The sequence below is a fragment of the Uranotaenia lowii genome, chromosome 2, assembly GCF_029784155.1.
Source record: "Uranotaenia lowii strain MFRU-FL chromosome 2, ASM2978415v1, whole genome shotgun sequence".
Taxonomy (NCBI): Eukaryota; Metazoa; Arthropoda; class Insecta; order Diptera; family Culicidae; genus Uranotaenia; species Uranotaenia lowii.
Genome location: NC_073692.1, coordinates 57,495,269 through 57,523,253, shown reverse-complemented (window position 1 = coordinate 57,523,253; position 27,985 = coordinate 57,495,269).

The window sequence follows — 27,985 nt, the reverse complement described above, 5'->3', positions numbered from 1 at the left end:
AATTCTAAATTCTAAATTCTAAATTCTAAATTCTAAATTCTAAATTCTAAATTCTAAATTCTAAATTCTAAATTCTAAATTCTAAATTCTAAATTCTAAATTCTAAATTCTAAATTCTAAATTCTAAATTCTAAATTCTAAATTCTAAATTCTAAATTCTAAATTCTAAATTCTAAATTCTAAATTCTAAATTCTAAATTCTCAATTCTAAATTCTTAATTCTAAATTCTAAATTTTAAATTCTAAATTCTAAATTCTAAATTCTAAATTCTAAATTCTAAATTCTAAATTCTGAATTCTAAATTCTTAATTCTAAATTCTAAATTCTAAATTCTAAATTCTAAATTCTGAATTCTTATTTCTAAACTCTAAATTGTAAATTCTGAATTCTTAATTCTTAATTCTTATTTTGTTATTCTAAATCCTTATTTATAAATTCTGAATTCCAAAATAGAAATTCTTAAATTTATGCACTAAACTCTTGAAATCCAAACCTTTGGCACTAAATTCTCAAGACTTAATTCTTAATGTTAAATTGTGAATTCGAAATGGTAGCTTTTCAATTCTAAATTTAAATTCTAAATTTCTTATCATAAATTTTCAATTCTTAATTTATTCATTTGAGCATTAAATTCCAAAATTAATGTCTTCAAAATCCAGGGTAATATTGATCACTTTTTCCAATATTTTTCGATTATTTTTCCTACTAAGGGGATTGTGGCATGTTTCATATTTTTAAAACCACTACTGGACTCCTATGAACGTAAAACATAGTTGCAGAAATTTATTGGACTACTTTAAATTTGATTTAAAAATAGATTTCTTCGCTGTTCAGGAATTGATGCTTTGAGGTTATATTGCTCAGTCTCCATTTTTACGGTTTTAACGAGTTTTCTTGATCGTAAAGGATACAAAACACCTTCATAATTGTTTACAAATTCTAATTAATCAGTTTTACCTTGCTTTTTAACGTTTTCTTTTAAAAACATTTTTAATCGAAAAAACAATGATACTGCATACATCTAGGGGCAAAAATCATAATAATTGATAAATAGTTTTAGCTTCAAAGTACAAATGAAATTTTAACTTCACACATTCCCCTAGGCCCTCCCGCTATTTCCATGTTCATTTTTTCTTCAAACTTAGTCATTTGATAGGATTCCTTTCCATTTGTCTAATAAGGACTTACTCTTGGAAAATGTCCTTACTTTTTAAATATCAAAAATTTATTATTAAATGACTATAAAAATAGCACTATAACTATTCATATACAAAGAATAGAAGTTGTTCTTTCACATTCAACCACCCATTTGCTTCTAAATACTTTTTGGTATCATCAGGAGAGCTGTTTTTTGGCGAGCCTTGGAAAGAATAGATATTTTAAGATTTTGAAATTTCACTTTTAATAACAGAAAACATTTTCAAATACAAACCAAATTTTGTCTGTTTGATACTCAATTAATGAGCTTTAAAACGTAGAAAACAGTTTTCAAAAATACAAACTATAGACCAAGTTATTGATCATAATGTGGAAAAATTTATAAATAGTCAAAGTTACCCCGGTGATCAAAGTTACCCCGTTTCACGGTACCTAAATCCTAATTCAAATTAAACATTTTTATTTTAAGATTTTAATTTGAACTTCTGAAAGAAATATTTTCATTTTTATTTCTAAATTTCTATTCAAAATTCTTAAATCTTAATTCTTGATTCTAAATACAGGAAGAATTTAGAATAGACAGCTTCGAATGAAGAACCTATAGTGGAGAAATAAGAACATAGAATAAAGAATTTTGAGTTTTAAATTTTGAATTTAGTATAAGGATTTAAGATTTAAGCTTTCAAAAATCAGAATTAAGAATTAAGCATTAAGAATTCAGAAATAAGAATTATTTAAGATAAGTTAACCACCGTTAATTAAGTTTTGTAAATTATTTTTTCGGCATATCGGTGAAATGTATATTCTTGGAGAAAGAATATCCGTCCGGGGTATACGTGTTCACCACATGTAGACTTCGGACCAACCAGATTTCATTGTATAGGTTAAGGTAGTGCCACCTCTATCCCGGTACTACTTCTCCTAAATAATGAAATGTTGCGGAGTAAAGTATGGTGTACGTTAATAAGCTTTCCTCGCAAAAATGCTCTTTCGCTCTTTTCAACATCTGTCAAATTTTCTTCTCACTTTTCTATCCATCTTCATAAAATTTCATTTCTGATATTCTTTCTCCAAGAATATACATTTCACCGATATGCCGAAAAAATAATTTACAAAAAAAGAAATAAGAATTAAGAACCAAGAATTAAGAACTCAAAATAAAGAATTCAGAATTAAGAATTTAGAATTTACAATTAAGAATTAAGAATTCAGGATTTAGAATTTAGAATGTAGAATTTTGAATTTTGAATTCAGAATTTAGAATTTAGAGTTTAGAGTTTTGAATTTTGAATTAAGAATTAAGAATTTAGAATTTAGAACTAAGAATTTAGAATTAAGAATTTAGAAATAAGATTTAAGAATTAAGAACTAAGAATTTATGATTCCGAAATTAGAATTTCGAATTTAGATTTAGAAATTTGAAATTAAAATTTGACAAAAAAATGTTCTAGTGGACATAGACCGAACCACTACGCTTCATGAACAAGAGTGGACATTTTCAAACCCCCCCCCTTTGTCCGTTTAGTTATTCCCGCAATGTCCAAAAGTCCACTTTTTCATTAACTATATGCTGAATGTTCTTAATCCAACATAAATTGAATTAACATCATGAGAAAACAAACCGTCAGCGAGCGCGGGGGCTTTAACACGCACAAAATTAGCCGAAAAACAAGCACCTGATGGCGCATCCATTTACCGGTTACAGAAACATTCGCGAATGCAATCGTGCAATCGTTTGGCGATTGTGTTTCGACAATCATTTGCGAATCTATTCATCCAACGAACGTCGTGGTGAAAATAAAAATCGATCCAGTTAACTGTGGCGAATGTTTCGGCCGTCGGTTCATTCACCCAAACCTATTAAAAGTTCATTCATTCGGCATTGCAATCGTTAGTGTTCATTCTGGTGTGTGAATTTTTTCCTTGGACGTTTGAATCGAACAAACTCACCACGGATGGCCAATTGAACGTTCTTCGATGCGATTTTTTCCATGCTTGGGGACGACCATAGAAAAACTCAACAGATTCATTGGAACTAGGTAATGCACACCGGGGTAAGTAGAGACGATGGCTATTAAAACAACACTGAGCATTACTTTTTTTTTAATTTCAATGCAGAATGTTAAATTTACTTGTTATCTATCCAATAACAGTTAAAGAGATACGATTCCGACAATAACGAATGTTTATAGCGATTTTTTGTTAATTTATTTTTTTAACTACGATGTCGAGTTGATGTGCATCTTTATAAATTGCGAATTTCTCGTAAACTAGCGTGCTCTTGACGACAAAATTTACATTGAAACAAACCTTACTGCACCAAAAGAATGTGCCGCACAAAAGCAGTCACTTAAATTTTCTTCTCAGAAAGTGCTTCTATAATTACATCGATTAAAGCTGTCGGATTGATTGAAATGAGTCAAAAGATTATTGAAAGGTTTAAGCACTGACCATACTGACTGGACATTCGATTTCGTTTTCTGGATATTTTTTTCAACAGTACGCAATATCGATTCCAGAATGCGCATCGATCGATTTGAAGAAATGCTATCCCAGTTAGGAAATGCCACCCAACTTTAACATAAAAACAGACTATTTCCACGATAAAATCGTGCTAAACAGGTCCGTTTTTCCTACTGGGCATTTTTTGTCGATTTTTTCAGGTTCGCAACCTGCCGTCGATATTGCGAACCTACAAAATCATGACAAAAAAATTAGACAGAAAATGGTTGAGTTTTTGTTCTAAGTGTCAAGTCAGTGTGGTCAGTGGTTTAAGTTCAAGTTTAACATTCGAAATTACGTTAGCCTCAAAGTTAACATATAACCACTGATCACACTGACATGACACTTAGAACAAAAATTTGACCATTTTCTGGCAAACTTTTTTGTCAAATTTTGCCGGTTCACGATACGACGGTAGGTGGCGAACCTGAAAAAGTTAACAATAAATGCCCAGTAGGAAAAATGTACCTATTTAGCACGATTTTGCACGAAAATGATACCTTTTTTTAGAAAGTCGAGTGGCACTTTCTAACTGGGATAGCATTTCTTCAAATCAATCCATGCGCACTTTGGAATCGATATTGCGTACTGTTGGAAAAATTATCCAACAAACGAAATCGAGTGTCCAGTGATATAACTGTTGTACAAGATCAAGGATAGTAAACTTTAAGTAAGATTACATAAGGTTTCTTGAGATTTCACTCTTAAAATAGAATCACTGACGTAGCAACTTCATGAAAACGGTCATAGATTCCGCCGATCTGAATTGAAGTGGAAGACTGTTCCAGTAAATGTAACCTTCATGGTTATATAATAACAATAAAATAAAATAAAACAATGAACGTGTCGCCTCAAAACATGTATGTATCCTGTTTAAAATGCCCCAGCTAATTGTTTAAACTAAGTTGAAAATAATAAACTAAATTGTTGCTCAAAACAATATTTTCAATAATAATGTGATCTATGGAAAAAGCTATTTTAGAAATAAAAGGATATGAAATACAAGTAAAGTATGCCTTTAAAAATGTGACTCCTAAAGCTCATTTTACCAAAAATTGGTACGACTCAATGCTATGCTGTGATGATGTAAAATTATATAAAATTTAACACACATCGGTGAAGCATCTTTCATGACATAAAATTTTATCGTCTAAAAAATATTTATAAAAATAATCTTCATATTTGGATTCACCTGATGATTTCATACATTCCCAGTGAACATATTATTATTTCAAGAAGTTGTTATGCTAATTCTGGTGGCTAACTTTAAATATAAAATATGTTAGCCACCAATGAATCAGCAGGACAACCCTTCAAAGGAACAATATGTTAACTTAGAATGTTCGAAATCATCATGTGAATCCAAATTAAGAAATTTTTATTATTATATCTGAGACGATCTAATTTTATGTCAAAAACGATGCTTCTCTTTTGTGCGTCCAATTTTATATAAATTTACATCATGGATGATTCAATAATCTGTCGAATATGTCATAAAATTTTTGTCTGGGAGTTTATGGTTTCAAGCGTTTCTGTTTTCTCGGGTGTAATTTTACGTCAAAAATGATGCTTCAATTTTGTGCAACCAATTGGCTGGCTGGTAAACGGTGGATAATGTGCAACACGAAACCCCATAGTGGTCATATCACCTCTTATTCACAACTCCTATCTCTACCTCCCCGTGGTGCCGGCTGGGATGCGAGTAACCTAAGCGGAGATCGGGTACCCATCCCCGGTGGATGCTTTGGTCGCATGCAGACTGAGAAGGTGGCCGCACGCGTCTGTTCCCCAGGTCAGGGGCGGCGTGCAACAACAACCGAGCGTCTGTTCTCCAGGTCAGGAGCGGCTCAAACAGCGTCTGTCTTGCAGCAAGCGGCTGAATTTATGAAATGCGGCTCCCGCCAGCTAAGTCCAATATGGCAGCCCCATCGCGGGATAGGGACTTTAGGCTAACAACCTACTGCTCCTGATTCATAAACTTGTTACGGAATCCGAAAGAAATGACCGATCTGGAACTATGGCGACGACTTTTAGCATGAAAACACGGACACGAATTGGAACTTGGAATGTTTTAACCCTTGCTCAACAAGGCAAGCTGGCTCAACTTGCTAGAGAAGCTAGCCGCCTCAAGCTTGAAATTCTGGGACTGAGCGAAGTCCGTTGGCCTAACACTGGAGAACACAAGACACAGTCCGGGCAAGTCCTGCTTTACTCTGGCATACGAGGAGAACATGCTACTCGGGAACGAGAAGTTGGTTTCCTGTTAAGCCCGCAGGCCTACGCGGCCCTCATTAGATGGGAACCGATAAACGAAAGAATAATCGTAGCCAGATTCAGAACACGGGTTAGAAACCTTACAATGGTCCAGTGTTATGCGCCAACTGACGTTGCCGATTTGCATGAGAAAGAGCAGTTTTACAGTCAACTGAACAGCGTGGTAGAGATAATTCCGAAGGGTGACATTCAAATCCATTTGGGCGACTTCAACGCAAAGATTGGCTCCGACAATCAAGACCTTGAGCGCATCATGGGGCGCCATGGTCCAGGACAGATGAGCGAAAACGGAGAGCTGTTTGTAGAATTTTGTGGCAACAACAACATGGTGATCGGTGGATCGCTCTTCCCCCATCGACCAGCACATAAGGTCACATGGGTATCCCGAGATGGCCGAACAGAAAATCAAATTGACCACATCTGCATCAGCCGAAAATGAAGAAGAAGCTTTCTTGATGTCCGCAACAAACGAAGCGCAGACATTGCATCTGACCATCACCTCGTCCTTGGCGAGATACGACTGAGAGTTCCGCGTGTCCAACGGCGCGAGGAGAAAGTCGGGTGTCGATACGACGTCCGCCGGTTGGAGAATCCAGAGGTGAAAAGGGCATACGTTGAACAGCTAGAATCCCGAGCCTCGGAGCTGCCGACAGACGGAACAGTCGAAGAACAGTGGTGTGGAATCAAGAATGCCTTTATCACGACGAGCCATGGTACTCTCGGTAAAGTTTGTGGAAGAAGAAGTGAATGGATGTCGGATGAAACTTGGAGGACGGTCGATGATCGGAGAAAGGCGAAAGTCGGAATTGAGCAGGCATGTACCGGGTCAGCCAAAGCAGCCGCCGCTTACGATATGCGGAGCTGGAAAAGGCAGTTAAACGAGCTTGTGGACGAGACAAGAGAGCCTGGACAAACTCCCTAGCCGAAGAGGGGGAAAGAGCCGCCGCCAATGGAGATATCCGATTACTTTCTGACATTTCTCGCCGCCTCAGTGGTGCAAGGACTAATTCAAGAATGCCGCTGAAAGACCGAGCAGGTCAGTTATTGACCGATCGAACAGATCAGCTCAAACGATGGACTGAGCACTTCGAACAACTCTTCCGAGTCACTAATAGCAATGGCCAACAGAACCCGCAGCTTGAAGCGCCAACAGTAAGTCGCATAAATGGCGTCAACTCGGAAGCGCCCTCGCTGGCTGAAATAGAAGCGGCAATCAAAAACATGAAATCCAACAAAGCACCTGGGATCGATTGCATCTCTGCTGAAATGCTGAAAGCCGACCCTGCCCTGTCAGCACAAATGTTGCACCGTCTTTTCGCTGACATCTAGGATACTGCAACATTCCCGGCCGACTGGATGCAGGGTATCCTTGTAAAGGTCCCGAAGAAAGGAGACCTGACAGAGTGCGGTAACTGGCGAGGCATAACGTTGATCTGTACAACCCTCAAAGTACTCTGCAAAGTGATCCTGAACAGGATCCAGGAGAAAATCGAGGCTACACTCCGACGGCAACAAGCTGGATTCCGATCCGGATGTGTGGACCACATCACAACGCTACGAATCATACTGGAACAAATCAACAAATTCCAGGACTCTCTTCTGCTGGTGTTCGTTGATTTCGAAAAAGCATTCGACCGACTTAACCATGAAAACATCTGGGCGGCTCTAAGGCGACGAGGGGTCCCAGAGAAACTAGTCCATCTCATCGAAGCACAATACGAGGCATTTTCGTGCAAGGTCCTGCACGACGGTGTCTTGTCCGAACCAATCCCGGTAACTGCTGGAGTGAGACAAGGATGTATTTTATCACCGCTACTTTTTCTAATCGTAATGGATGAGATTCTGACTGGATCGATCGACTGTGCACCGAACCGAGGATTGCCGTGGAATCCTTTAACAATGGAGCAACTGAACGACCTTGACCTGGCTGACGATAATGTTTTGCTCGCCCAAACACAACCGGACATGCAGAGCAAACTCGACGACCTCACCGAAAGTTCCAAGGCAGCAGGTCTCAAAGTCAATGTCGGAAAGACCAAGTCGATGGAGATCAATACAGGAAATCCCTCCAGTTTCATGGTAGCTGGGCAACAAGTTGAGAAAGTGGAGTGCTTCCAGTATCTTGGTAGCCAGATAACGCCTGATGGTGGTACCAGGAAAGACATCGAAACCCGGATCAGAAAGGCCCGATTTGCGTTTGCGAGTCTCCGAAACATCTGGCGGTCACGCCAGATCTCTCTACGAACAAAAATCCGAATCTTCAACTCAAACGTCAAATCCGTATTGCTGTACGGGTGCGAAACTTGGTGCACATATGCGGTGACGACACGAAAACTGCAAGTATTTGTAAACCGCTGCCTTCGGAACATCATCCGCGCTTGGTGGCCTGGCAACTGGATCTCGAATGAGGAACTACATCGCCGGTGTCATCAAAGGGCGCTAGAAATCGAGATTCGGGAACGTAAGTGGAGGTGGATTGGGCACACGCTGCGAAAAGATGAAAACGAGATTTGCAGAGAGGCGCTTGACTGGAATCCAGAAGGTCATCGAAGAAGAGTCAGGCCCAGAAACTCGTGGTGGCGATGCCTAGCCGCTGAAATTCGAACTATCGACGAGAATCTTGACTGGGACCAGGTGAAGACGCTGGCTCCGGATCGTCAACAGTGGAGGTCTCTTACCACGGCCCTATGCGCCGGAGGATCGGCGCGGGATCATTAAGTAAGTAAGCCGCCGGTCGTGGCCTAGAAGACAGCGTTCCAGTCTTCTAAGCCAGAGTCCATGAGATCGAATCCCGATCACGGCACACATAGTACTCTTTCTGTGGTCTGGTGGTTTTAGCATTTGTAAGATGCTAGCCATAATACCCTTGAAAGATGTACGCCTTAGAGTTAAGTAAATTAGATCTCTTCAAAGAAACACGAAGTTTCACTGAGATCCTATATGTGTGTGTGTTTGTCCTAAAAAAAAAAAAAAAGTAAGTGTACGGCTTTTTGCCCTTTCAGACAAACTAACATTCGGCCGAATCAAAGCAATCGAATGATTCCCTTTAATTCAACCAAGGTAATAGAAAAAATTAGATTCCGGTATTTCGATAGCAACTTACTATCTTCTTCAGTGAGTTTTCTCGATTGATTGATTTATTCAATGGCGTATGATTTTTGATAACCTAGTTCACTATTCACTAACAGGTGGCGCTGATCAAATTGGTTCTTTTTGGTAAAATTTAGTATGGAAAAAAATCGACAAAGATTTTTTTAATTTTTTTGGTGAGGGTGGCACACTTTTTGAAGAGTTCTAAAGATTTCCATTAACCTGCCGCATCTTTTACGCTAGGTGTTGATACCGAAAGAGGTGGTGAAAATGGTTAAAAACTTTTTGTATTTTTTCCGGTTTGTTTACTTTTTGGACGGCGGTAAAGGTGCCAGTTTCAGTCAGGGCGTGTACAGCTTCGGGTGTGTTCTTATACCAATACACGGAATCGTCCATCTTGTGACAGGCAATTGTAATCGTAGGCATGGTAGGCGAACAATTCGCTGTCAAAAGCGCTCCGTCTCCAACCCCCATCAATGAGAAACTTTTGGTACCTCTTGCCTACTTTTCCTCAATATGCAACCACCCGTAGCTGTAAGCACGCTGGTTTCAGTATGCAGTATTTATCTTCCTTGTTTTTTTTTTCCAAACATCAATTATTTCATAAATTTAAATTCTTCAATGCTAAATATTAAGAGCCTCTATTTCATTGGCGCATTCCACCTCATGCGACCCGGTAGTCACACGAGTAGGTCTCGTAAGTATACGTCACACCCAGGTGCACCGATATAATCGCTGACTCGAAAATAGGAAGCTTATCAGTAACGAATACCGGATTATGAGGCCGTGATTGGCCGAAAGTTTCCTGAATCGGATGTTTGAGGATGACCAACTGATTTCAACGTTATTTACTAAGTTTTCAACTCGGATTGAAGGGATTTATTGAGAAATTAGAAAAAAGTATTATGGAAGTGTATAGTTTTCTTTAAAGATGTTTGTTTGTTTTACTTCAGGTTTTAACGGAATCTTATTTTAAAAAGACATACACCGTCTTAGCCGATTGAGGAATAATGAATTATATTGAGGTCGGTCTCAGAAGTGATGGGGATTTAAGGTTTTGTTAGATAATGAATACTAACATATAAACAAACATATTAAACATAAATATTAAATAAAGATCGGAGATCGTATGTTACATGAATAAAGATCAATAAATAAATAAATAAATAAATATTTTTCAAACATTTTATTTTCATTAAACACAACTCGTTGTTTCCATATAAAGATTTACCCGCCTATGTTCACTACAGCATTGCTTCCATTGTTATTCCGGGTCGATCTTCCGCTTAATTTGTAGCAGCTTAGAGGAACCCGATAGAGCCGGTTGCTCTAGGGACCGAGTACGTAAATTTTCCGACGGCCTGGATCTGGGCTTGACACATCACGCCAACGGACGGGCACGACAGTCAGCACCGCAAGCCAACAACGAGGACTGAACCTCGAGCATCTTCGCGCAGCCGGGCATACTAGCGGCTGTCATCGGCCTACTCTGCAACATCCTGGTGGTGGTGTTCGTCGAGCACAGGATGCGGAATAATGACTAAGGCAGCTCCGCCCTGGACGGGCAAACGCCGGGAATTCTACGCTGAAGATTACACGATCGACTCCAATAAACGGTGATTTGTAAAGCAGTGAGGGAAAAAAAATAGGCTGAACGAGCATCTGAAATTCAAAAAATTATAAGTTGTTGGAAAAATGTAGGCTCAAAAAAATCACTAGTCAAGGTATAAATATTGCTTCCCCAGCCGGTTTGAAGCAATTTTCCGGCTAGTAAGAAACTTTCAAACCTACCTTGAAAGCTGTTGGCCTGCAAAAACCTAATGAACATGCTGGGTTCCGAAAAATTGCCTCGCCTCCTGTGCCATTCCGACGGTTTTTTCGCTGTTGTTTTCGGATGATGCAAAATTTCCGTCATATTTGTTTTTCTTTTTCCAACTTACACGCTTAACCATGTTGAACCATTTATGCTTAAAAAATAAACATAATCGAAGTTTTCCCGAGTTTACCCATTTAACATGTTTTCAGAGAAAACTCATAAACAATTTCTAGAAGTATTTGCATTATGGTTATTTTTCAACCTTTGACAAAATCGGAAGCAATTGAAAAATAACCATCTTTAGGAAAAAAAAACGGAATTCGTTCTTTTTCATGTAAATTGATGTTTTCAAATATTGACTTTGAGCAGAAACTTATTCTCTTTTTATGGATGAATGGATAAGATTGAGTCAAGCTGTAGTTAACCGGCTTTAAACATTCTTGCACCGACCAAGCTCTAACCCGGTCCGTACAACGTATTTCCAGATTTTACACGCTAATGTTTACAGCGGGTTGGCCATCGATAAGACCATCGTTCCATCAAAAACATCGGCTACATGGTATCTTCCATCATTTCACTGAAATCAGAATTTAAAATCCACTTGCGACTGTCGGGAATAAAACAAAAGATGTCGATCGTGAATAACGTGATTTGTTAGAAAAAGCTTTTTACCTCAAGTGCTTGTTGACAAATAGTTTTTTTTTTCTCTTTCGATATTTCGAAAACACTATCAACCTTAACGTGATATCACGCACAATAGAGAAAAGGATAAACTATAAAAGGGTAACCATAACCGGTTGACAGCTGAAATTCCCGTGAAAAAAGACGGTTGTTCTAAAACCCGTGCATTAATCATATTTTTACCACATTTGTCATAATTTTATCATATGTTTGTCAGATTTTAGTAACTTTATTGAACATTTTTTTGTTATAATTATGTCATATTTGAAAATTTTTTGTTGGCCTAATATTTGTCCATATTTCAGTTCTATCAGGTTTTTGTTATTTTCTTGTCTAATTTTGTCATACTTGTGAAAGTTTTGGTCAATGTTTTTTTTTTCATATTTTTGTCATAATTTTGCAATATTTTCCATATTTCTGGCATAATGTTTTTTTAACCACATTTGTCGTGTCGTCTCAACTTAGAATAAAGTTCTGTCATTTATCAGTTTTTCATTTTTCGTAGTTCTTTCAGATGTTTTATTCATTGTAGGCTTCATGGGAAGTAAACAGTTTCAAGAATCGAGATGGTTCTAATTTTAATTTCGCACAAATTCAGCAATATTTCTGTGGTTCAGAATCCATCCCGAGGAGAAAAAATGCATTCTTAGTGTGTCGATGTTTATTTATTTCTGAATACTCGTAAACAGCATTATGTGTAAAGTTTATTACTAATTAGAATTTAGCAAATGTGTTGTCGACAAAAAAAAGCGTGTATCGTTTTGAGTATTCTAACGTGAGCGTGTACTGAAAGTGGCGACTCCAAGCGGTCGCTAGTTGATGGCGCTTCCCGACAAGCCTCATTGAAAAGACGCACTGAAGAAGATAGTAAGTTGCTACCGGTATCTGAGCTTTTCTTTTCTGTGGTTGAGTTTAAGGAAATCTTTAGGTTGCTTTGATTCAGTAGAATTATTTAATCAAGTAGGCTCACAACACATATTAGAGTACCATTCGGCCTTTCGTTTTTTCGTTCTGCCCTCCATTATGTCTATGGTGGTTCATTTGCCCTAAAGCCTAGTCCACACTAGGAGACGGTTCGTCTCGAGACGGTCTCAGCGTCTCCCATTTTCTTCGGGAGACACTGAGACCGTCTCAAGTTTCCAACAACAACCGCAGACAACAAAGTTCGTCTCATAACAAAATTCGCAATTCATGTACCCTAGTGTGGGCTAGGCTTAACGTTCTTTCTACTTAACACCCTTTCAGTTTAAAAATACTTGATTCTGCTTCGCCAATTTTAAGTCGAATAAATAAATTTAAGTGAGTAATAAACTATAGGGCTTTGGGTAGCTCATTATTGAACTGATCACCTAATTTAATGTAATAATGTAATGTAAATGTAATGATGAATTGTTACGAAAACAATTGAATTGTTAAAAAAACCCTTTCAGTCTGATAATCCATTCGGTCTCGCGACTTTCAGCTAACATCTTTCGGCCTAACAGCCTTCTGTTAAAAGTCCAAGCTCATTGCAGGCACCAACGTATAACGTATGTTTGTGAAGGTACAAAGCTTCTACTGCAAAACATAAGGTCTGGCGGTTTCCCGAAAGCAGATTTCTGGTCTAGATAAGGTACCATAATTACGATACTTGTCAACGCCCCTCGGAAATGTTCAGCGATCTCAACTAATTGCCTAACCCTCAAACTTCCTCAAAGGAATTAGTTTGATGAGTGAAACATTCGGGAGTCGGCAACGAAACAGGCGCCAACCTGGGGCTCGCGTATGCATGCATGCTTGAGTTTACGATGAATTTCGGGTTTATATCCCTTCTGACTAAAGCATAGATAGAAATCTTTCCGTGTCGGGGTAATAGGTGGCATCCAATTTGGGTGATTTGTGGCATTTGGTTGGGTGTGGATTTTTTAGGGATTCTGGGTTCGGCTGATAATGATATTGTTCAAAAGATAGTCGAGCGTGTTTTGTATCTGTCATCGAGGGACTTAAGATAATGTAAAGTAGAACCGAGCACTAAGAGATGTGAGATGTAAGATGTGAAGAGATGGAATAGGTTTAGGAGTGTTACAAGTGTAATCAGTATTAATTTAAAAAAAAAAATTATTTTCCAACCATACCATACCATAGATTTTCAACCATACACATTTTTTTTTTAAATCTTTTGAAGAAATGCTATTTCACCTTTATTTTCCAACTTCTATTGCGTTTTGTTGATAAATACACCCAGAAGTAGCTATTCAAAATCAAACTAACGCAGCTGCCCTGATTATAATTCATTCCCTGCCAAACCCAGCCCAGAACTAGATGCGAATCGGAAAGTTTAGAGGTAATCATTCAAATTAATTATCCAAAAGCTTCATCTACATTCTCACTAATTACTTTCCCATCAATGCACGCCACACTCATTACCATCACGTGACGTTCAATATTTCGGGTCAAAATCTACCCACCCTTCGGGATGGATCGTTACCACCTCAGGAAAATTCGGCGAAGTGGGTGAGGATGAAGGAAGCGAAAAGTTTCCACCTTTTTCCACGAGTACACTCTTCAGTAGGGTGTGTCATACTACAATTTTATTTGAAATTTTAAAAATGTATAGTGTCATAATAGCTCACTTGCTGGTCAAAACAAACTTGTTAATTTTTTCTAGCATTTTGAGACGATATGATGGTATGCTGAATTTGATTTAAATTGTTGACATTTTCCTAACTGGGAAATATTTCAATATATGCATCAAAATGGAAAATTTGATGATTACAATTTTTTTTAAATTTTGTTGAAATTCGAAAAAAACGGAAATTTGTCACATCCTTCTCCCAGTTAATTCATAAAATGGATGATGATGCCGTCGTGGAGGATGGAGAAAACTGATTGCGCTTTTCTAATGGCTCGGCTCCCAATTCTGGCCCGGGGCTGGCGGTGCTGCCGAAATTATGTGGGAGAAGTTCCATTCGGCTAAAAGCAGCTGCCAGCCAGCCGAGGCCAAGAACGGAACAAAAGGTGTGTGAGCCAGTCAGGTTCCGTGTGCTAATATGTGGGTGGGTGCGCGTGAATGGGCCCGCGAGTGAGTGCGTGTGTAAAGCAGTACACACTTTCTCCGAAATTTAATTTCATTAGAAACATTTCCATATCAAGCCGAATGATTGATTACCTGTTAACGAATATTAAATTGAATTCATTTCATTTATGGAAAACACGCGGCGGCCTCACTCGACTTTGAAAGAATGTAGCGAAGCGTGGCGGCGTTTTTGGGGGGAAAATTGGCGGGCGCGGAAAATGATTATACAGGGAGCCACCGTTCTCGCTCATTGGCATTGAAAGCGATAAGCTTTGGGTACAGGTGATATTTTTAATTGATCCTAATGTATGGCCCTAGCTTAGCAGCTGAATAGAACGCCCACAAATTGTAAAGCAGCCGTGAAAATCAAATTACATAATTTTGTATGAATTATACACTGTACCACTTATTATTATCCACCACAATGCGAAGTTTCGACTGTTTTAAGATTATTTAAAGCTGAATTTAGGCTTGAATTTATATATTTTTGTGCCATTTTGTAAGAATTTTGAAAATTTAGGCAATTTTGACCATTTTGAAAAACTAACAATTTTGACAATTTTGTCAATTTTGACAATTTTGACAATTTTGACAATTTTGACAATTTTGACAATTTTGACAATTTTGACAATTTTGACAATTTTGACAATTTTGACAATTTTGACAATTTTGACAATTTTGACAATTTTGACAATTTTGACAATTTTGACAATTTTGACAATTTTGACAATTTTGACAATTTTGACAATTTTGACAATTTTGACAATTTTGACAATTTTGACAATTTTGACAATTTTGACAATTTTGACAATTTTGACAATTTTGGCAATTTTGACAATTTTGACAATTTTGACAATTTTGACAATTTTGACAATTTTGACAATTTTGACAATTTTGACAATTTTGACAATTTTGACAATTTTGACAATTTTGACAATTTTGACAATTTTGACAATTTTGACAATTTTGACAATTTTGACAATTTTGACAATTTTGACAATTTTGACAATTTTGACAATTTTGACAATTTTGACAATTTTGACAATTTTGACAATTTTGACAATTTTGACAATTTTGACAATTTTGACAATTTTGACAATTTTGACAATTTTGACAATTTTGACAATTTTGACAATTTTGACAATTTTGGCAATTTTGACAATTTTGACAATTTTGACAATTTTGACAATTTTGACAATTTTGACAATTTTGACAATTTTGACAATTTTGACAATTTTGACAATTTTGACAATTTTGACAATTTTGACAATTTTGACAATTTTGACAATTTTGACAACTTTGACAATTTTGACAATTTTGACAATTTTGACAATTTTGACAATTTTGACAATTTTGACAATTTTGACAATTTTGACAATTTTGACAATTTTGACAATTTTGACAATTTTGACAATTTTGACAATTTTGACAATTTTGACAATTTTGACAATTTTGACAATTTTGACAATTTTGACAATTTTGACAATTTTGACAATTTTGACAATTTTGACAATTTTGACAGTTTTGACAATTTTGACAATTTTGACAATTTTGACAATTTTGACAATTTTGACAATTTTGACAATTTTGACAATTTTGACAATTTTGACAATTTTGACAATTTTGACAATTTTGACAATTTTGACAATTTTGACAATTTTGACAATTTTGACAATTTTGACAATTTTGACAATTTTGACAATTTTGACAATTTTGACAATTTTGACAATTTTGACAATTTTGACAATTTTGACAATTTCGATAATTTTGACAATTTTGTCAATTTTGACAATTTTGACAATTTTGACAGTTTTGACAATTTTGACAATTTTGACAATTTGATAATTTTGACAATTTTGACAATTTTGACAATTTTGACAATTTTGACAATTTTGACAATTTTGACAATTTTGACAATTTTGACAATTTTGACAATTTTGACAATTTTGACAATTTTGACAATTTTGACAATTTTGACAATTTTGACAATTTTGACAATTTTGACAATGTTGACAATTTTGACAATTTTGACAATTTTGACAATTTTGACAATTTTGACAATTTTGACAATTTTGACAATTTTGACAATTTTGACAATTTTGACAATTTTGACAATTTTGACAAATTTGACAATTTTGACAATTTTGACAATTTTGACAATTTTGACAATTTTGACAATTTTGACAATTTTGACAATTTTGACAATTTTGACAATTTTGACAATTTTGACAATTTTGACAATTTTGACAATTTTGATAATTTTGACAATTTTGACAATTTTGACAATTTTGACAATTTTGACAATTTTGACAATTTTGACAATTTTGACAATTTTGACAATTTTGACAATTTTGACAATTTTGACAATTTTGACAATTTTGACAATTTTGACAATTTTGACAATTTTGACAATTTTGACAATTTTGACAATTTTGACAATTTTGACAATTTTGACAATTTTGACAATTTTGAAAATTTTGACAATTTGGACAATTTTGACAATTTTGACAATTTTGACAATTTTGACAATTTTGACAATTTTGACAATTTTGACAGTTTTGACAGTTTTGACAATTTTGACAATTTTGACAATTTTGATAATTTTGACAATTTCGACAATTTTGACAATTTTGACAATCTTGACAACTTTGACAATTTTGACAATTTTGACAATTTTGACAATTTTGACAATTTTGACAATTTTGACAATTTTGACAATTTTGACAATTTTGACAATTTTGACAATTTTGACAATTTTGACAATTTTGGCAATTTTGACAATTTTGACAATTTTGACAATTTTGACAATTTTGACAATTCTGACAATTTATACAATTTTGACAATTTTGACAATTTTGACAATTTTGACAATTTTGACAATTTTGACAATTTTGACAATTTTGACAATTTTGACAATTTTGACAATTTTGACAATTTTGACAATTTTGACAATTTTGACAATTTTGACAATTTTGACAATTTTGACAATTTTACAATTTTGACAATTTTGACAATTTTGACAATTTTGACAATTTTGACAATTTTGACAATTTTGACAATTTTGACAATTTTGACAATTTTGACAATTTTGACAATTTTGACAAATTTGACAATTTTGACAATTTTGACAATTTTGACAATTTTGACAATTTTGACAATTTTGACAATTTTGACAATTTTGACAATTTTGACAATTTTGACAATTTTGACAATTTTGACAATTTTGACAATTTTGACAATTTTGACAATTTTGACAATTTTGACAATTTTGACAATTTTGACAATTTTGACAATTTTGACAATTTTGACAATTTTGACAATTTTGACAATTTTGACAATTTTGACAATTTTGACAATTTTGACAATTTTGACAATTTTGACAATTTTGACAATTTTGACAATTTTGACAATTTTGACAATTTTGACAATTTTGACAATTTTGACAATTTTGACAATTTTGACAATTTTGACAATTTTGACAATTTTGACAATTTTGACAATTTTGACAATTTTGACAATTTTGACAATTTTGACAATTTTGACAATTTTGACAATTTTGACAATTTTGACAATTTTGACAATTTTGACAATTTTGACAATTTTGAAAATTTTGACAATTTTGACAATTTTGACAATTTTGACAATTTTGACAATTTTGACAGTTTTGACAGTTTTGACAATTTTGACAATTTTGACAATTTTGATAATTTTGACAATTTCGACAATTTTGACAATTTTGACAATCTTGACAACTTTGACAATTTTGACAATTTTGACAATTTTGACAATTTTGACAATTTTGACAATTTTGACAATTTTGACAATTTTGACAATTTTGACAATTTTGACAATTTTGACAATTTTGACAATTTTGACAATTTTGACAATTTTGACAATTTTGACAATTTTGGCAATTTTGACAATTTTGACAATTTTGACAATTTTGACAATTTTGACAATTCTGACAATTTATACAATTTTGACAATTTTGACAATTTTGACAATTTTGACAATTTTGACAATTTTGACAATTTTGACAATTTTGACAATTTTGACAATTTTGACAATTTTGACAATTTTGACAATTTTGACAATTTTGACAATTTTGACAATTTTGACAATTTTGACAATTTTGACAATTTTGACAATTTTGACAATTTTGACAATTTTGACAATTTTGACAATTTTGACAATTTTGACAATTTTGACAATTTTGACAATTTTGACAATTTTGACAATTTTGACAATTTTGACAATTTTGACAATTTTGACAATTTTGACAATTTTGACAATTTTGACAATTTTGACAATTTTGACAATTTTGACAATTTTGGCAATTTTGACAATTTGACAATTTGACAATTTTGACAATTTTGACAATTTTGACAATTTTTACAATTTTGACAATTTTGACAATTTTGACAATTTTGACAATTTTGACAATTTTGACAATTTTGACAATTTTGACAATTTTGACAATTTTGACAATTTTGACAATTTTGACAATTTTGACAATTTTGACAATTTTGACAATTTTGACAATTTTGACAATTTTGACAATTTTGACAATTTTGACAATTTTGACAATTTTGACAATTTTGACAATTTTGACAATTTTGACAATTTTGACAATTTTGACAATTTTGACAATTTTGACAATTTTGACAATTTTGACAATTTTGACAATTTTGACAATTTTGACAATTTTGACAATTTTGACAATTTTGACAATTTTGACAATTTTGACAATTTTGACAATTTTGACAATTTTGACAATTTTGACAATTTTGACAATTTTGACAATTTTGACAATTTTGACAATTTTGACAATTTTGACAATTTTGACAATTTTGACAATTTTGACAATTTTGACAATTTTGACAATTTTGACAATTTTGACAATTTTGACAATTTTGACAATTTTGACAATTTTGACAATTTTGACAATTTTGACAATTTTGACAATTTTGACAATTTTGACAATTTTGACAATTTTGACAATTTTGACAATTTTGACAATTTTGACAATTTTGACAATTTTGACAATTTTGACAATTTTGACAATTTTGACAATTTTGACAATTTTGACAATTTTGACAATTTTGACAATTTTGACAATTTTGACAATTTTGACAATTTTGACAATTTTGACAATTTTGACAATTTTGACAATTTTGACAATTTTGACAATTTTGACAATTTTGACAATTTTGACAATTTTGACAATTTTGACAATTTTGACAATTTTGACAATTTTGACAATTTTGACAATTTTGACAATTTTGACAATTTTGACAATTTTGACAATTTTGACAATTTTGACAATTTTGACAATTTTGACAATTTTGACAATTTTGACAATTTTGACAATTTTGACAATTTTGACAATTTTGACAATTTTGACAATTTTGACAATTTTGACAATTTTGACAATTTTGACAATTTTGACAATTTTGACAATTTTGACAATTTTGACAATTTTGACAAACATCTAAAGCAGGAAAACAGCCAATAGGTACGTGGTCAACTTCCTGCGCCTTCAATGACCTAGTCGTGCGGAACTTTGTCCTCTGCCATCCTTATTTGTCATCATACGCAAAACCTTGTTATAAACGACATTGACAAATGTGTATTTTTTAAATTTATTTATAGCAGCCATTTGGATGGTGCTTTGGTTAATTTGATTTAATTATCCTCAGATTTTGAATTTAGCGTTGCTTACTTATGATCGAATTTCCAATTTCAAATTTTTTAACCTTTGGCTTAGACGACTTGAACGCTTGAATCTTGTAGGCCACGGCTGGTGGTGCTTCTTTAGGTCATTATGATGCGAAGCCGGCGGAAAGGTTAAAGGACACATAATTGGCGATCCAGAACTAAATGAATTGAGGATTACAATGAAAATTATTTTTACCTGAAGTTAGGACAAATCTGAAATTTATTTTTAATGCCATTGCTTCTGCTTTGAGTAAAATTATTTAATTAATTGTATCATCTGAACACAACTCAAACCCTTTGATCTGTTCTGCAGAGTACAAAGCATCCTACTAATTAAACGAAAACTCTTCCTACTCCCGAATGTTAGCTACATTTCGTTGGAGCTGCTCCCACTCCTAGTGACAGACTGAATCGTCAACCAACATAAGCCTCATTATCACAATTCTCTTTTTGTCACGAGCCTCGAAAAATCTCTTCCCCTCGCCGTTGCTTTGTTATCTCATAGCAGCCATCATCATCGTCATCTCCTTCATCAGAGGGGGTGAGGAGTATCATCATGATTCATTATGGCAAAGGAATGCATGGAGCGAGGAAACTGTCAGCTGTTCTGCATAGCCAAAGATATCAGCCACAAAAGTTTGTAGCAACAGCATCCTCTCACCATCCTCATGGGTGCACAGTACATGCAACAACGCAAACCCTGACAAAAGAAAAAAGGGAAAGAATTCTCCTGGACCCCCCAATAACTGTTGCGGCTGTTGGAACCAGCCAGTGAGCTTCCCTCGTCAAGGAAACCAAGGAAGGTGAAAGGGGATACGTTTCGGCCTTCTTGAATCTGGAGCACATGCAGCAACGGCAAGAAGTGGCAGTCAGTCGAAGCAGAAAAAATGTAAAAATTCAAGATGCTGGCACTCACTGCTGACTGAGGGAGCTCTTTTCCCGACTGTTTGTGTACAATTTGCAGGCACACGCACAGACACATACACCGAAACACCCAGACGTAGAACCACACCGAAGAAGGGAGGAAGAAATTAGAGCGCAAAAAAGGATAAACATCAAGTTGACTTAATAAAGCTACTTTTTAATTAGTGTAAATTGTTTGGGTGAGCATCGGTCCCCGGAATTTGCAGCGGATGCGGTTGCCGAGGGAGGCTCAAGAAGAAAGGGAAGGAGGGTTGGAAAACGTGCAGAGGACATCAAATGAATGTGATGCTTATTTTTAATGAACTAACCAGCTGAAGTGCGGTGGAAATTGTATACGCCCAAGTGGTTGCCTGAGAGCGTAAGAGATGTTCCTCACTGGCTTAATTATGCAGCCGTGTAGGCACCGAGCAATGAGAGATGCTGCGTCGTTGTCCTCGGCACCCCCCCCTCTCCTAAATAGTTGGATCAGGGGGATCTGGGAACAGGGATATCACCTCCTGCCTTTTACCAGATTTTGCCTCAACGCTAAAACTAGCTGCTGATGAAAAGTCAAGTGATACTTTACGGTGCACGTTTCTGGGGTGTTTGAGCGGTTGGAGCCAATTTTTCCGGAAATGTAGTGAAGATCGTGGCAACTGTTCTCCCGAGATTCGTTTCGAGCCGAAGTAATTAGCAAATGGATAAACACTTTTTTTGAATGGCAAATACAAAATCCTTGTTTTCGACAATTTTATGAAATCTTATTTAAGGTTTGATTAACTTCAAGGATTTCCTATTATTTTAAATCTTTATATAATTCATAAGATTTAAATATTTTTCGTTTAACAATGTTTGTGCATTTTATTTCATAATCGAATCGTATTCAGTTAGTATTTCGTATCTATCATCAAAAAAGGATCACCGGATTTTGCACGAAACACAGTGCTCGTTGTCTATAAAACGTAAATAGGGAACCCCGATTTACTTAGCTTTATTAAATGCGTTAATATTCAGATTTCAGCTAAAAGTATTGAATAAAAGCAGTAAAACCTCAAGCATACAAATAAATCTTTAAGTCCTTGAAGGTTGAAAGATTGTCCTTCCTAATGGATACATTTATGTTTTGATATGTTTGCAACTTTCAGAGATATTAAACAATGAAAACATGCATTTTTTTAAAAGTAATCACCCAAAAGTACTATTTAACTTCAAAATAGTGACTTGACGACTTTAATGAAGTTGTGTAGTTTTTCTTTCAATTGCCACAACTCTCTCATGCAAAGTTGTACTCAAATCTCGCTTGCATTTTTGGCTGCTGAATCTGCTTTTTCATTCCCAATGATTCCCACATGGCTTGGTACAATGCAAAATTTTAGCTTTTTTTTAGGGCTTTGTTATTTTGAACACGTTTTGATGAATTTTCCGTAACATGTAATGGTTAGAAAAGGGATTTTGGAGGGCCATAAGGGAGCAAGAATCAGTCAAACAAAGATTGTTCACTGAATTCTTTTTTAACACTTCTTCTGTAACTTTCAAAATGTCAGTCAGTTCGGCACTGTACACAGAACTTAAATCTGCTAAACGGAAAACGATAGTTTGATTCTTAGTTTCATTATAAATAGCACATGCAGTTCTATGACCACATTGAGAACCATCAGAGTAATACAACTCATGATCTTTATAATTAGTAATAACTTCTTTTAATAACTTTCTAAGGGCAATTTTACAAGTTGACTTTTTGTAAAATTAACTCATTGTTAAATTAATGTTTAGTTTTGGAAAAACCCATGGAGGATTGTTTTTATTTTGGGTAATACTAATAATTGGAGATGGAAGATTAAATTTATTAAAGATTCTAGAACATCTAGATGGAAAATAATTATCTCTCCTGTTGGAAGATTCTGATAGGTTTTTCATAGTATCATACAATGGATGCATGATGTTATTCAAAATTCTTGTCATTTGATATAATTGATGCTTATCTCTTCGTATTTGAAGTGGAAGATGATTCATATCAACCAGAATGCTAACCACTGATGATTTAAAAGCTCTGCTTGCTAATCTTAAACCTTGATGATGAACTGAATCTAATGATTTCAACAAATTAGGGGAAGCTGATAAATGAATGCAGTCTCCGTATTCCAGTCGAGATAATACTAGGTAGGAGTGAAGTTTGGCCAAAGTGCATCGATCAGAACCCCACATTTTTCTTGATAAAGTTTTGATAATGTTCATTGCTTTAAGAGCTTTAGTTTTAACGATATTTATATTTGTTTTCCAACTCAAACGCTTATCAATAATCGATCATAAAAATTTGAATTCAACTTCTTCTCTCAAAATTTCTCCTCTTATTTGAAACACAGGATTTATTGTTGCTTTTTATTTTAAAAAAATGAACCACACATGTTTTACTTGTAGATATTCTGAAACCATGATCTGACAGCCAAGCACTAATTTTATCAATTTATATTTGTAGCTGTTTTTGTATTGATTTGAGATATCTCGATGACATATAAAGAACAATATCATCAGCATATAGTAAAATTTAACACTTATGCGAAATTACATTTACTAAATCGTTTATAGCAAGTAAAAAAAAGACTCACGCTGATAACAGCTCCTTGAAGTAAACCGTTTTCTTGATTACAAACTGTCGATTCAACAGTTCCTTGAACTATTCGAAATTTTCTATTTTTTAAGAAATTTTCGATGAAATGGAGCATATTTTCATCTATTCCTACAGATTTAAGCTTATCCAATACGCTCCTGCGCCATGTTAAATCGTACGCTTTTTCCATGTCAGAGAAAACAGCAAACGTATGAATTTTATTTAAAAATGAGTTTTAATTTCTGATTCAAGAATCGAAAGACTAACAATCGTTGAACGTTTAGTGCGAAATCCGAACTGATAATTGGAAAGAACATTTTTAGTTTCTAGGTACCAAATTAAACGTCTATTTATCATTCTTTCAAATAGTTTTGACAAGCAACTTGTTTATGAAATAGGCCTATAACTATCTGATAAAGATGAATCTTTCCCTGGCTTGAGTACTGGAACTATTAGTGATAATCGCCACGCATCTGGAAAACCATTTTCAGTCAAAATAAGATTATTAAATCGAAGTAAGTATGTCTTGGACTGAGAAGGCAAGTTTTTTATCATATCATAATGTATTTGATCATCTCTTGGAGAAGATCCTTTTGTTTTATTCAGAGCAATTTCAAATTCTAGTAAACTCAATAAATTGTTATGGTTTGTGAACTTTTGAAATTTTGAGAGGAATCTTTTCTACTCGTGCTTTAATACTTTTAAATTTATTCTATTCAAAAGTAAGATGAAGATGAAACCTTACAGAAATGTTCACCGAGTAGTTCAACTATTTGTTCAGGGTTAGAATACAATATATCATCTTTTCTTAAAGTTGAAATAGAACTATTTTTATGTTTGCCACAAATGCTATTTATTTGTTTCCAAATAGTAGATTGTGGAGTGTTCGAATTGATAGATGATGCCATGCTCTTCCATGACGCTTTACTGTGAAAACGGATGAGAGCTCGAACTTTTTCTTTAATTATTTTGTAATTTTTCTCATTATTTTCAGTAGGTCTTTTTTTTAATTCCCGTAGGCACTATTTTCTTTCTTCAATAGCTTTAGCAATTGTATCGTTCCACCAAGGAACTGATTTTCGTCCTTTAACAGAACTTGACTTTTTGATACATATTTGGGCTGATTTTATAATAACGTCAACTATGTGAGAGTTTTGATCATCAATAGATTTAGTAAAATAACTGTTTTCGAAGTTTGCAAGACTGGAAAATTTATTCCAATCTGCAGTTTTAACACTCAACGTGAACGTTTTTCTTCAGAAATTCGAGAGTTTTGAGGTGTAAGAAAAATAGGATAATGGTCACTGTTACAAGTATCCTCATGAACATTCCAAGAAAAACTCGTATTTAATATTGGTGAGCAAAAAGCAAGGTCAATACAAGATGTAGTACCGTTGATAAGATTAACTCTAGTTCCATTTCCGTTGTTTAATATGTTGATATCATTTTTAGAAATAATTTCAGCTATTTAAAGCCTCTATAAATAAATCAATCAAATCAATCAAATAATTTCAGCTATAAGTTTCCCTCGAGACGACATAGATTTGGATTCCTACAAGGGGTGGTGCGCATTAAAATCACCAAGCAATATAAATGGCTTAGGTAATTGATTAATCAAATTTTGGATATCGGATTCTGTAATATGTTCATTGGGGGGGAGATAAATGTTGCACAAAGTAAATTTAAGTGGGAAAAGAAGTTCTACTGCTACAACTTGAAGATTTGTAACTAAATTGATTCGGCGTGATGCCAAAACAGATTTTACTAAAGTAACAACATCACCGTGTGCTAAGGTGCATCACATCTGTAAAAATCAAAATTTTTAAATGTTGCTGGCTGATGAAATTTTAAATGTGATTCCTGTAAGCAAAAAACAGTCCGTTTCAATTCCATTGAATAATGGATTGATTACAATCCATCACTTGAAGGGAAAGATATTTCAGAGTTCGAACTTAAACTGCTGTCTTCTTTTTTCCTTTTGTGAACAACAACTTCGTCATTCGAATCAATTGAGAGGGGTCGAGTTATTTTAGAAGTTGTGAATTCCATTTGAGTTTCAGTGTTCTTGTCATTATTCTTCTGTGTGTGTGATGTAGTGTTACTTGTTCCTGGTGTTTGATCATCATCATTAGAGTGTAATTTTTGTAAGTGTGTTTCGTCAACTAGTTCTACTAGGATTACGAACTTTGTATAACGATCTTGCTTCACCCATACTAACGTTCTCAATAGTTTTTATTCTAACTATCTCCTGCTCTCTCTGAAATGTTTCGCATTTATTTGATCACGAAGGGTGATCGATTAGTCCACAATTTCTACATTTCGTTTGACCCGAACACTCATCGGATTTGTGACCTACCTCGCAGCATATGCTACAAACCACGTCTTGGCTACAGAACTTCGATGAGTGACCGAAATACTGGCACTTGTATCACCTTATGGGTCGTGGTAAAAAAACTCTGACGTTGAGCACGAGATATCCATCTTTTACTTGTACGGGAATGCCTGATGATTTGAAAGTCAAGATGTAACTGCTGGTTGGAATGAGAACTTTCATAACTTCCACTTTACATACACCTTGGCCTTGCAGATTCTCGAGAATCTCTTCCTCCGTAGCGTAACGTAGATCATAACAAGTAACGATCCCTTTAGTTTGATTAAGCTTCGCATTTTCCTCAACTTTTACGGCCATGTCGAAAAACGTCTTGCATCGAAGGAGTTGATTAGCTTGAGCGATGTTTTTCGTCTTCACAAGTAAGGTTCCATTGCGCAGCTTGACCGTATTGAGTGGTTCACCACACGCAACCTTGATTCCTTTATGGATAAAGATAGGGCTAAGCTTTTCAAAAGACGTATCTTTTCCATACGCACGTGATATGGTGAGAAATTTAGGTCCCTCCCTGTGACCATCTAGTTTTGGAAATGCATCTGCATTTCCTGGTTTCTTCTTTTTAGGAAATCCCCCCTTTGGAGGGCTCATTTTGAGAAAGAAACAATGCCAGAAAGATTTAGTTTTTAGATAACCTTGAAAAAACAATTAAACTTTCCACACAATAAATACCTCAATAGTAAACCGAGCACCAGCTAACAATCGAAGAGCAAACAGAATATACGTCCAACTCGAACAACTTATCAACTGAGAATGTTGAAAATTAATGAATTAGTGCTTTTATGATACCTTTGATTATCACTCGAATTTCGTTCGAATGGCATCATTTTTTACATTGGGTATCTTTAAAGTAAAAATTCTTAAAAATAAATTCAAAAACATTTTAGCTAAGTCGTTTTTTCATTGATTTTGTAAAAGATCTCACGCTGTATTAAAAGCCAAAGTTCTTAAAAAAAGCTTTTTGATTCGTGGTGTATTTCACATCGAAAGTGTATGGAAGTTTGGTATTTTCATTAACGGTTAGTTGAGTTATAAAATATAATTTTAACTATCATTTGAATGTGATTCGGCGATTTTTGACCGGTTTTATATCGATTGTTTGATATGATATTACTGTCTTCAAGGCCTTTTATACTCTTAAAATGAAAACTCGAGTCCGCTTCAATGCTCTCAAAGCTCCCACAACGGTGCAGACCACATTTGAAACCTGCGTCGCCAAGCGTCACCCACGACAAAATAGATCTAACTTCGAAAAATCAAAACAACAATACAGAGTTATAGTTTTCATTCAAAATTATAGTGGTTTGGGGGTAAAATACCCCCTCATGAGGGTCCGAAAATTCCAAGCAAAATTCTCCTAACCTCCTAACTCAAATTTTTAAATTAAAATTTTCAAATTTTGATAAACGACCAAAATGATTCAAAAATAACAATATCGCCTGAAACCTTAAGTCAAAACCATTAAATTTTGTCCCGGGTGAACAATTCTAATACAGTTTTTTTTTATTTGTCAATTGATGATTGAATTTTAGTACCGAATATCGAATAACAAGATACCAGATTTTGTCAGAATTTCGAATATTCAATAAATTGGGCAAGGTTCAACGTAAAAAACTTGCATAAAATCGATACTGCTCAGTATTGAAAAAAAAAAACCTAGTTTTTTTAAATCGAAAATTTAAAATATCTCGAATACAAAAGGTGAAATAATTTCCATCTTCTACTGTTAGACTTTCGCTTTTTTAGTTGTTTGAACGAGTTTGAAAGTCTCAAACTCTATCTATTCTCCCCTT